Source organism: Halichoerus grypus, chromosome 7, assembly GCF_964656455.1.
Source record: "Halichoerus grypus chromosome 7, mHalGry1.hap1.1, whole genome shotgun sequence".
Taxonomy (NCBI): domain Eukaryota; kingdom Metazoa; phylum Chordata; class Mammalia; order Carnivora; family Phocidae; genus Halichoerus; species Halichoerus grypus.
In genome coordinates, this window is record NC_135718.1 from 78,328,569 (window position 1) to 78,341,152 (window position 12,584).

Here is a 12,584-nt window from a genome sequence, read left to right on the forward strand (position 1 = left end):
AAGTTAAATTTATTTATTTATTTATTTTTAATTAAAAGCAGAACCACAAGCATTCTTTGCAGAAAACATGGTTTCAGGCCTTGGCCAGAGCTAGCTTGCTCCCAGGGCATGAGGCCCTAGGTCTGTGCCGTTCTTTGTAGATTGCTAGAAAAGAGTGCGGGAGGAATCAGACATTTACAGTTTGCAGGTGATTTAGATTATGTGGCAGCCGTCATGTAAACGGCCACCGTGATGTTGCACTTTGCGTGTGTATCGATTCCAGTTTGTAGTGATCACACGCGTGCCCTACAGTGTAAGCGGGTGATGCCAGGAACAGTGATGCCGGCGAAGGAAGAGTTACATTTCTGAGCTTGCTGATTTTGTGACTCCAAACCTGTATGAGACAGACCCCAGCTTTGTCATTTGTGATTTCAGATTGCCCTGAACAGGCCCCCTCGTCGGGTTGAGAATTTTAACCACTTCGTTGCTTCCCTGTGGAAAAAATTGCTCTTCAGACAGAGCGTGAATGAAATATTCTGTCCATTGTGGGACACCCCCTGCTCTCGGAGGGGGAGGAGAAGAAAGGGCGGCATTTATGGAATTCGGCGATTCTGCTCAAAGGCGTGTGTTCCTCCGGCTGCAGCTGTGGTGGCCACTGGAAGGAGAGAGGGACGGGGGAGGCTGAGAGGCTCTGACATCGGTGTCCTCGGTGAGGGGTTTCAGAGGTTGCTGGCTTCTCACGTAAGACCCGGTATCTGGTGCCTTTTGTGGGGGCCACGGTTGTAACATTGAGAGATTCGCTGTTGAGTCCATAATGGGGGTGGGGTCTCACCTGCGGATGAGCTGCTTTAGCATGTCCGTCCCCCACCTTCTTGTGGGGTGTCTCTCGGGTCAGAAGCTGGTGCCCAGTGAGAATGCTGGCTGGGTCGTGGGGTTACCAGCTGGGGGTCCCCTGGTCTCTAACGTGGGAAGTGTGATGCTCCTGAGATGGTGCTCTAGTGGAGGGTGGTGCTCGGCGGGGAGGCGGAATGGGGCTGGGGCCCTGGGAGCCAAATAGCTCTGGGAAGATCAGAAGCATGTGGTTTTTGAGATGAACGGTTATACTCCTTCGCTTTATTTTTCGTTTGGTTTCCTGTAGAACTTAGAAAAGGCCCTCAGAAGGCGCTGGAAATGTTTTTGCCATCGCTTTCGGGGTCGAGTGTGGGCCCTGGAGCCCGAGCGTGGTGCTGCCGGCAGCGGTGCTCCCTGGGGAGGGGCTTTCAGGAAAGCTTTCTGGAAGGTTCCCGGTCAGCGTTCCAAGCTCTGGGTTGCATTCTGCTTTAATGATGGAGGCAGGTCCTGTGGTTTGTTCCCCTAACCTGCACACCAAGAGAGGAGAATGAGGAGGGAGAGGACAAGAGCTTATACAGAAAGGGCAGAAGAGCAGAACAAAAAGATCTCTTTCCAACTGGCAGACATCCACAACTTGTTTGTATTTCGTTTAAAAAGTTAACAAACAAGTGGGCATTCTCTGCAGTACTGTGTTTCCTACTAATTTTGGCAAGGTTGCAGTCTTGGTTTTAGCAGTGGAAACTGCTCTTCAAGTGTGTGTGTGCGTGCGTGTGTGTGTGTGTGTGTGTATTTTTTCTTTCCAAACACCCAGTATGCAGAGCAGATGACTGTGATGCTCTGGTTGAGGGGTCCCTTCTGTCATCTGTCTCCACCCCCCCGCCATTTACACCTTCAGCATACTGCCCAGAATCCTTGAATCTGGTGAATTCTGTCATTTTATGGGCAGGGTGTTGTGCATTTTGACCCTTTTGTTCCAGTAAGTGAGAATGTTGTGGGTATAAGCGGTGGAAAGGGTCCCACTGAACCTTGATTCCTCCGGTATTTGGGAAACCCCATGTATGCAGTATCCTAGCATCCTTGCTTATGAATCTAATCCCATGGTCGTAGTTTCAGGAGTTACTTCATTTTGACTAGAAGAAGGGATGTGAGCTCAGAAGAGGTGGTCCTTGCCGTCAAACCTGAATTTCCCCAACACGACTTGGTCAGCTGGCTGGGGGACGCCTAGCGCATTTCTGTTGCTAGTTAAAGAGATGATGTCGGGGTCAAAACGTCTACAGAATGCACGGCAGTGGTAGTTTCTCTCTGATTTTCCTGTGTGGCTGTTCAGTTGTTGTTGGTGAGTGGTGTGCAAGAGCCCTAGACGGGTCTGGGTATAAATTCCAGCTTCTTGGCTGTGACCATGGGGAAGTTACATCACCTTATAAACCCTGGTTTTCCGGGCATCTTTCCCCGGAGGCTCACAGTTTCCAGGCCTTTACCAGTGTAAAACTGTTTTAAGAAATGGAGCCCGGCGTTCCAAGGTCAGCAGAAAACCCTGAGAGCGAGCCCATACACCCAGACTTCCCATTCACGTCACTGCTGCGTCTGCAGGTGTCTCAGGCTGCACGTTCTTGTCCCGGACAGAGAGACTCCGCCTCAGCGCTCCATAGATTTGGTTCCCTCACTCACGTACGGGAGGGGGAGCCGGGAATGCAGATGGGAGGTTGTGTGTCGGTGTTTTCCCAGTAACGGTCAGGAAGCATGGCTGGGAATTATGAATGGGGTGGACGTGGTGGGGTCGGGGGGGGGGGGCGTGACCTGGCCGCTGTGAAGGGAGGGGGCAGCAGCCTGGGGCTCTGGGGTGTAGACGGGGAAGGGTCCTCACAGGTCCTCTGGCTCATAAATACTGGTATTCTGTCCTTTGGTGTGTTTGCTCCTTCGCTCATTCCTTCCTTCAGTTGAGCATTCACCAAGAGTGACCGAGCAGCATTACCTTCAGGCTCTTTTTGGGGCCATGTAACAACAAAAGGTGTGAGGAATTTTATCTGCTTCCTTTTAATGGGAGGAAAAGGACATTTGGAGGAAATAGAAATATGTATATATCGCTGTTTAAAAATATTGCTCTTACAGTACCAGAGGCTTTTGCTCCTGAAATGAAGATGCTTGAACGTCACTAGGAACGTGATGGTCAAGGCAAAAGCGTCTGAACGATCTTGCCTGTGTGTTCCCGAGTGAGCTGGACCCACGTCCCTGGTCCCCTCCGCACGCCCGACAGGTGGCAGCGAGAAGAGGGTTGGGAGACATAACGCCGTTTCATGGTTTCCTGAAGGCAAACATTTAAATGCACAATGTGATGATGAACTAAGAGATACCGTAGTTTAAACATTAAATATTTCTGGAAAGTCTAAGGTTCAGGGAATGTTTGACTGAAGTGGGAAAGGATCTCTTCCCCCGTTTCTTCCCTGTGGAAAAAGGAAACTTGGGAGCATTTGAAATAAGTGTGTGTGCATCTGTTTTTTAAAGCCCACTTTGTGATGCATCTGAAGCAGGAATCCCAAAGTCGAGTGCCTCTGGGGGCCAGGCAGGTGACATGTCGGCGAAGTAGGTTGGATATTAAACGATCGCAGAGCCTGGGCCCTGTGACCCATTGGAAAGCTGCGTGACCCTTACCAGGAGCAGACCCTGCTGGAACATGCCCCGTGTCACCATATGGTGGCCTGCGTGGGGGGTGGGGGGCCAGGTCTTCCAACCCTAATAGAAATCCAGAGTTTTAAGGAACTGATTGAAAGCCTTAATGCCAGACAGAACCTGTGTGTGGCTTGCTTCTGGCTTGTAGGCCATCTCGCAGAGCCTCTTGGTTTTGTGCTGCTAGAGTATATTCTGTAGAACCCAGAATACTTACAAAATAATCACCTGGGTGTTTCACATTTAGAAATAAAATTCTCAAGCCTGAATTACAGATGGGTCAGTTGGATTTGAATTGTACTCTCTCCGTTTGTTACGACTTCAGGTTACAAATGCCTCGCACACGGTGGACCTTTCATAAACGTTGGTTAAACTGCCGTGAATGCTAAGGAGTCTAGTAATCTGCGGTCTTCTGGTTTCCAAGAATCAGAGAGAAATTCGAGAACAGAAGAAGCTGTCGACAGAGAAGCACAAAGAAAATCGATCTGTTTTCTGGTTGTAGTTTCCTCTGCTGGGTCAAGCGAACAGAGGAAGTGTCTATTTGCAGAAACGAGGGCGCTGTCAGGAAGGTCAGGGTAATAGAAGAAAGATGAGGCAAACGCGTGCAATACCACTTTTGCAGTGTGAATCTTTGCTAAGTCTCATTTTCTGAGCTATCACTTCTCTGGTTTAGCTGCTTTTGATGTTTTATTTTTGTCCTCCTCTTACACTTCCGAAAGCCAGAGGTTGTCAGAATTTTCCAGCCTCGGTCCATGTGGTCTTGGTTGCAAATAAGAGCTTGAGCAGAAAAAGCATTTGTTGGAAGAATATCCAGCAGTTACCAAAGGCGGCTGGGTGGTCAGAACCCGAGCAAAGACCGTACCATGGGAGGAGAACCACCACCATGCTGTGGACACCCCAGTGAGGATGCACCTGCTGATGGCAGCCAGGCCCGGCTGGACAGGCCTCTCCGTGTCACTCGGTGGCCGCCTTCTCTGTCCCTGGCCCTTTGTGTCATTTGCTGCAGATTCAGAGCCCTGGGTGGGAGCACCTGATGGTGGCAGCCTCGGGGACGCGCGCACACACTGGGTGCCGGCGGGGCGGGGGGCGCGGGGGGACATCCCGGCTTCCTCTCAGCATCTGTGACGGGTGGACTCCCATCCCACCAGCGCTCACCCATGGACGAGGAAACCCGAACGTGGAGACAAGGGACGCTGCGGCGGGTTAACTCCTGCATCCCTCCCAGAGGAAGAGGAAGAAGACAGAGTCGGAGAGGCCAGCTCGAGGCTCCGGAGTCAGGCGCCGTTCCCAGCCCATGGCACCTGCTGGCAGAACGAGGCATTCACGGCGTTACTTGCTTGGTCAGTGGTAGAGCTGAGATCGTAATCGGCTTATGCCTGACGCCCAAATCCGTGCCCTGAAGTGCTGCTTATCCAGGTGTATTTTTTTTTTTTAAAGATTTTATTTATTTATTTGACAGAGAGAGACACGCAGTGAGAGAGAGAGCACAAGCAAGGGGAGTGGGAGAGGGAGAAGCAGGCTTCCCGCCGAGCAGGGAGCCCAATGCGGGGCTCAATCCAGGACCCTGGGACCATGACCTGAGCTGAAGGCAGACGGTTAAGGCTGAGCCCCCCAGGCGCCCCTCCAGGTGTATCTTTGATGCAGCATACCTGGCAGCATTGAAGAGGCCTTTCTCATCTCTAGCCCGGTGCGTGCGGCCTGTCGGTCGCCAGCAGAGGTGGGGGAAGGCTGTGCTGCCCTGCAGCAGATGACACGCCATCGGCTTTGCTGCTGCTGATTGCCTGGCGTCCGCGTGGACGGTGTGGGACACGGGGTCTTACGCGTCTTCTTATGGCACGGTTTTGAGAGGATGACTCTTGTTTTTGTGTGTCCTACAGATATCTCCTGTGTCTCTGCTGGGTGCCAGGCCCTGCGCTAAGCCCACGGGTACTGAATGGGACAGTTGCTGCCCTTCAGTGCTCATTTCGGAGAGGAGGGAAGGGTAGGGCAACAGTACGTAAGCACCATGCTTATTTACCGGAAAGCTAGGGAAAGCTGTAAAGGGTAAACACCGTCGAAAGTCCATCGAGGGCAAGAAGAAGATAGTGTGCTAATCCCTCCCCCGCTCCCCATGAGCCAGGTGCCCGGGGACGGGCAGGCCCCAAGAGTATCGGCAGAGCACTGGGCTTGCTGTAAAGCCCTATTTAGCGTTTAAAAAAATGGTGCACGTCCATTAGAGTACATAGAACAGAAATTCACCGTCACCAAGTAAATCCTGGTTTCCGCCTCCCAGGTTAAGAAGTAGACCTTTCCTAGCCCTCTAGAGGTGCGCGTGCCCTTTCCCCCCAGAAGTGAGCACAGCCCTGACTTACACACTGCTCTCTTCCTGGTGGTGTGTGTTGTCTGTTTCACACGGTGCCAGATCCTTTCCCCCTGCGTGGGTCTCTAACCGCATGCTGTTCCCTGGGTTCAGGAAAGCCAGCATTCTAAACACCCTGTCCAGGCTGTCGTAAGCACTCGGGTTCGGGCTCAGGTGACAAGAGCAGGAAGGTGTGTGGGTGCAGGGGTCTGCTGTGGTGCATTGATGTCTGGTTGGACCACGGGTTCTTGCACTTGGCCTGAGGCCCGGAGTCTCACAGCCTCCTGTGGCCCTCTTGTTGGCAGGCCCAGTGTTCCAGGGCTGGCGCAAGAGCCCTGGGACCTGTCAGCGGTGCTGCCGGTGGCACTTGGAGGCGGCCTGTCCGTGCCTTTGCTCCGAAGCAGACGCGAGTATAATCAGAAACCCTGCACCCGCGGATCCTGGGAACCGAAACCCCGGTCACTATGGGACGGATGGCATAGGAGATCAGCTCCATAAAAAGAGTCTCTTATGCAAGACGATTTAAGTTGGTTTTCAGTGTCTCAGTGTTTTATAGAAGTCTGTTTCGTCGTACCTTGCTCTCGCTGAATGACGATCACTGCAGTGGCCACGGAGCCGCCTAGCCTGGGGATGGAAGGCCTTCCTGCAGGCGCCGTGTGCGGGCATGCCAGAGAATGGTGGAGAATGAGGGTTCAGATGCAGCGATGGCCAGGGGGCCTCCACCTGCCCTGCAGACTTATCGCCCTGATACCGGGAGGGGGGATGTAGCTGCTGAGGTTTCCTGGGGACGGGTAGAGCTTGAGCTCCCCTAATCAGGGCCGCCGCACTGACCGGATCAGAGCTTCGAGGGTGGAGCACTGGGAACCGTGGGCAGATGCACAAGGAAGGGGGCAGAGAAGACGCACCTGTTCCTAGGCATGATGGGGACATCCTCTAGGCTGTGATTTTGCCTTTGCAGCCTCTGCTTGGTGTGGAGCGTGGGAGGGGGAGGGGCTCCAGGCAGAGGTGGGGCATGTGCACGTGCAGGTGTGTAAGGGTGGGGGAGTGTGTATCAGAAATAGAGCTTCCTGAGTCTCATACCGGACCCACTGAACCATAACCGTTGGGTGTAGAGGCCAGGAATCTGCATTTTAACGAGACAGCTCAACTTTGTGCACAGTGGAGCCCTAGAATCTCTGATCTCGAAAGTGGTCGTTTCATCCATGCATTTGGATGAGGGTTGAGTTGGATCAGGGAGAGGCTTTGAAAGAAGAAAGGGTGGGCCTCAAATGTGATCTGTAAAAAAGAAATGCACATGAACTAGGGTGGGTTTTTCACACTCTGTGCCAGAGTCTCAGATTTTAGTTCGTCCTTTCTGTGAAATGTTCTGAACCCAGATGAAGACAGGCTCTCCAGGAGCTCTCTGCAGGCTCTCCTTCCCTGTTTTGTCTGGGAGTAGAGTGGAAGGTAAACTTCCCGGGGTCCTCGGTGGGGAGAGGTCCATCGGCTGTTAGTGAGCCTTGAAACTGGCTGTGGGCATATTTCTAGTCTCAGTTGTTCCAAAAGCAAAACCTTCCTCTGACTTGCATCTGTCCACCTTTCAATTTAGCTAATAACTTAGTTCTTCCTACATCAACCGAGAGTGGGATAGTCAAGGAGCATTTGAAACACCGAATGCATTTTTAGCTCACTTCAGGGTGACCTTTTATTGAAGTCAGGGTTTTTGGGGCGCCTGGGTGGCTCAGTCGTTAAGCGTCTGCCTTCGGCTCAGGTCATGATCCCAGGGTCCTGGGATCAAGCCCCGCATTGGGCTCCCTGCTCAGTGGGAAGCCTGCTTCTCCCTCTCCCACTCCCCCTGCTTGTGTTCCCTCTCTCGCTGTGTCTCTCTCTGTCAAATAAATAAATAAAATCTTTAAAAAAAAAAAAAAAAAAGTCAGGGTTTTTGGTGGCTGCTTTAAATCTTCCTGTGTTCGAAGATTAAGGCTTTGTTATTTGTGAAGGGTACTGAGCAGCTACAAAAACCTGGCACGAATGTGACCCATGGAGCACAGCTCATTCCTAGAATCCGGGACTTGTGGAGGGTGAAGCCGGAAGGAATCCCAGAGGCCCTCTGCTGCTGCAGTCCGTGTGGGACCCACATGGCCTGCGTTGTATTCTCACTCTGCCATTTGAGGCCAGATGTTTAACTTCAGGCCTCGGTTTTCTCAGCTGTGAGGTGCGGGTGGTGATACCTACCGACAGCATTGTGGGATCATCAGGAGCCGGTATGTGCAGAATGCTTGACGGGTGCCCGGTGCACAGGATGCACCCACAGGCCGTAGCCCCGGTGAAGACACAGACCTGGAGAAAGTCTGATTTGCCCAAGGTTGCATAACTAGTCCAAGGTTCAGAAAGCGGGTCTTTTATCTCCTCGTTCTGTTTTATCCCTGTCGACCGTACCGGTTAACTGGTTCTTAGACTATGGATTTAAAACTTTATGTCTGCCCAACATAAGCGCTAAAATTACGAACCTCTGCTTCGCCTCAGTGCTGAGGGGCTCTTCTTGAATAACAAGTGAATAACAAGATGCGAAGAGTGGACTGAAATGCCCTGAAAGGACTGCGTGGTGTCAGGGGAATAGGATTGTGCTCGGTCAAGGGGAATGCTGCTCTTTGGGTCCCTGCTGTCGGCTCTCTTGCCGGAAGGGCCGGGCTGCCAGGAATGTGCGCAGGGGGCTTCTCTCTGCTGATCGGGCTGACCTGCCCTCCTTGCTGTCCTCGGTGCCTGGCGTGAGGACCTGACAGTTGTGTTGCCAGAGTCAGAAAAGACACAAAACATAACATACACACAATGTGTACCTGCCTCCGTGTGAATCTGGGTATGCATCACAGCTCGGAGGAAGGACCGAAGGTCCCACTAGGAAGCCACCTTCCTGCTTGGGCTCTTCTCCCCGCTTTCTTTGCTTTCTTTCCCTTCGACACCTTTTCTTATTTTAAGAGGTTTAAGGAAAAGAAGCTTCTCTCCGTTTCCATAGTTGACGTGACATTTCTTACAGTTGTACACCAGAGACAATGGATTTTGATGGTAGGCACTTGTAAGTGATGGGACACGCACAGTATATATTCTAGCTCCTGCGTGCTAGTAAACACCCGCTTGAGGCTGTGCTGTCTGCCCAGAGCTCACCCCACGAGGAGCCTGGTTCTTCCCTGCGGGTGGAGCTATTTCCTGTGCTCTTCGGGCAGGCTCTGCCTGGCGAGACGACCAGCTAAAATCTGATGATCATAGCCTGAGAGTACAGGGCAGCAGTTCACGCTCAGTCCTGTACGACCTTGGACAGGCTACTTACCTTCTTTGGGTTCAGTATCCTTACCAGTGAGGTGGGGTTATTTCTAGTACAGGTCTCCTAGATCTCCCATATTCAGGGATAGGCGGGGGGTGGGGGGGCGCTGAATTCCCTGCTTTCTCCCTTTCTCCTTCCCTCCCGAAGCAGCCTGGGTATCAGTGTAGGTGGCTGCCTCTGTGGATGGGATTGCAGATGCCGCCACGCACAGACGATGCGTGACCGCAAGGGAGTGGGGGTGGGCTGTGTGGGGGTACGGTCGGTGGTCTGGATACTGATGTTGCTTCAAGAGACAAAGGCAGGTTGAAGTAAAAGATCATGGATAGCAAATGAAACAGGATTTGGGGTCTTTCTTGTCCAACCCGTAGAGTTTCAGTAACGGCTCTTGGATGTGTGATGTCTCCCCTGCGGTGTGTTCACCACTTTCCCTCAGCATCCTGGTCTCTTTCCGCTCAGAATTCCCGGTTCTGGGTGTCGTCCGAACGGACCGGTGTGGGACAGTCCTTGACGGTTTTCATACCAGTATGTACTTAACACCGAAGTGGGGAATATTCGTAGGTCCAAAGCCTTAAAATTTCATGTCCTTGAGCACCGACAGAGCCCAGTTCTCCAGTTAACAGGAAGAAGACGCCAGATGCTGTTTTCTGTCATGGTGTTTGGCTCATTCCATGTTGCTCATCTGGGATAGTGCAGGTATGAAGTGTCAGCAGCCTGGGATAATGTGGTTATTTTTTGTGGATTCGATGGGGAAGATTCCAGGCTGGGAATTAGATTTAGCACATCGGGGGAAAACTTATATGGTGCCTTTTAATACAGTGTCCTTCATATAAGCAGATAAACAGTAACGACGATGATGATGACGTTATTGGGAGTTCACTGAACCATGAGCACGTAGAAATCGCCAGTTGTACTCTGAAGTCTTCGGGTCCAGTTGAAGAAGCACAGAGGCAGTGGGGGCTGCTAGTGTGGATCCAGAGCCCAGTGTCCGCGGTGGGCTCTCACTCCACCACTTAGTAGCTGTGTGACGAGTACGTGATTTCTCTGTGCCTCAGTTTCCTCGTTTGGAGGATGGGAGGGGGTGAGGATAGTACCTGTGTCTCAGCGTGGCTGTGAGCATTGTATAAGGAAGGGTAAGGGGACTGGCTTAGTAAGGCTATGCTGATGACTTCTGTAACCTCGAAAGCCACCAGCTTCCACACTCTCCCTCCCTCTGTCTGCCCGTGTCAGTCTGTCTGCCCGTGTCAGTCGGCCTGTGGTGGGGAAGCAGGTCCCCATGGCTTCTCTGCTGAGCGGAGGCCCTGGTTTCTGTTGTTTGTACAGTGAATGGCCTTGGAGGATAAAGATAGCATCTCCAGAGCAACAGGCAGGCCTGCTTACTGCTTGTTAGAAAACATTTGGGCTCCCGAAGCTCATAGAAACTCATTGCCTTTTTTTAACAGTGAAATTATTTTTCTGGTTGCCTTCATTTGGTTTTGCTGTTGAAGTGGTTCCCCCCCCCCCCCCGTTCAGATTTTAGACCAGGGTGTGATTTCTATGACATTTACATCTTTTCTTTGCATTTCTTCTGTTAAAGCACATTTCCCTCTTAAAAATTTCCTCTTTTTATTAAAAATTTTTACAACATTTAAAATGTATCTAGCACAAAAGCTAATTGATTTACTTTATCTTAAAATACTTCCAACATTCTTGTTATTCTTTACCTTATTATTATGAATATCTACAAACATGTTTAATGAGAAGCACTAAGTTTAGTACTGTTGATGAATGGATAAAGAAGATGTGGTATATATATACAATGGAATATTATGCAGCCATCAAAAGGAATAAGATCTTGCCATTTGCAACGACGTGGATGGAACTGGAGGGTATTATGCTGAGCGAAATAAGTCAAACAGAGAAAGACATGTATCATATGACCTCACTGATATGAGGAATTCTTAATCTCAGGAAACAAACTGAGGGTTGCTGGAGTGGGGGATGGGGTGGGAGGGATGGGGTGACTGGGTGATGGACACTGGGGAGGGTATGTGTTCTGGTAAGCGCTGTGAATTGTGCAAGACTGTTGAATCTCAGATCTGTACCTCTGAAACAAATAATGCAATATATGTTAAGAAAGAAAAAAAGAAGAAGAAGAATGTAGCAGGAGGGGAAGAATGAAGGGGGGGAAATCGGAGGGGGAGAAGAACCATGAGAGACAATGGGACTCTGAAAAACAAACTGAGGGTTCTAGAGGGGAGGGGGGTGGGAGGATGGGTTAGCCTGGTGATGGGTATTGAGGAGGGCACGTTCTGCATGGAGCACTGGGTGTTATGCACAAACAATGAATCATGGAACACTATATCTAAAACTAATGATGTAATGTATGGGGATTAACATAACAATAAAAAATTTTAAAAAAAAGTTTAGTACTGTTTACAGAGAACTATTTATATGGAATATTCAAACACTGGAAAATGCTTCTGAATATTATCTGGTAGTGTTTGCATGATGTTAACATTTGGATCTTCTAGCAAGATTAACAGCACTACACAGAGTCAGGATTTATATCAAGCATGCTATGTATAGTTTCTTAATATTAACTTTATTTGCAAGAGGGACTCAGCATTGGCAGCAGACGGGACTCTGAACACACTTAGCACACGGTATCAGCTACAAGCAAGCCTGGGTGATTGGATTGGGCAGCTTCTCTTCTCCGAGCTCCTGGTCCAGTTCACGAAAATAGCAGCCTTCACCTTAACAACTTCACCTCTGCACACCAGCATTTCCTACTCTTGCTTTGCACTTGATGTTGAGTGAATTCTATGTTGATTGCTAAGCAAGTAGGAGAATTATAACCCTTTCCCCCTATTTCTTGACTCATTTTTCTCAGGATACTGAAGATCTGTAAACTTCCCAAGAGATTCTGGGAAGGAGTTAGTGCATGCACCCTCTGTCCCCATGTCCCTCCTGACGAGCGCCCGGAGTCTGTCCTCTCTGCTTGCACCGCTGAGAGTGTCCCTCTGTGCACTGTGTGGGGCTACTCTGGCCCCCCGCTGTCCTCAGATGCACGGGCATGTGCTCCTGGGAGCACCCGTTGTCCTCCCCATCTGGAACGCTCTGCCCCGCCACGTTTGTCACCTTCCCTCCCTGAGAACATGCTCACATGTCCCCTTGGGAATGAGACCTTGGCCGACTGCTTAGATAGAACAACCAAGCCCTGAGCACTCCCTGTTCCCCTGCCTGCTTGCTTTCTCCCCGTTGCACAGATCACTTCTCCCACAGCACTCCGGGGTGGTCCTGAGGGCGGGGAGTCGGTGGTGCACCCTGCTTGGTCCTTAGTGGTGGACGGTGCCTGTTGCCTACCTAGCAAGGGCTCTGCAAGTATTTGTCAAATGAATAACTGAGAACACTTGGGCAGTTTTTTGGGGAACAGGTGGGAGAGGGGAAAGATTGGTGTCTGAGAATGAGTCAAGAGGTGATTGCCACGGTCTCTCT

At 50.9% G+C, this 12,584-nt stretch overlaps 1 protein-coding gene and 1 long non-coding RNA gene across 10 annotated transcripts in view; both read left to right on the forward strand.

The window, feature by feature from the left end:
• SGMS1 (sphingomyelin synthase 1) overlaps window positions 1–12,584 on the forward strand; it is a 270,354-nt gene that overhangs the window by 44,421 nt on the left and 213,349 nt on the right. The gene's annotated exons all lie outside the window — the stretch shown is intronic.
• On the forward strand, window positions 5,114–6,338 carry LOC144382476 (uncharacterized). The gene is made up of 2 exons (XR_013449467.1): window positions 5,114–5,466; window positions 6,118–6,338. It is a non-coding gene; the product is annotated as an uncharacterized LOC144382476 (long non-coding RNA).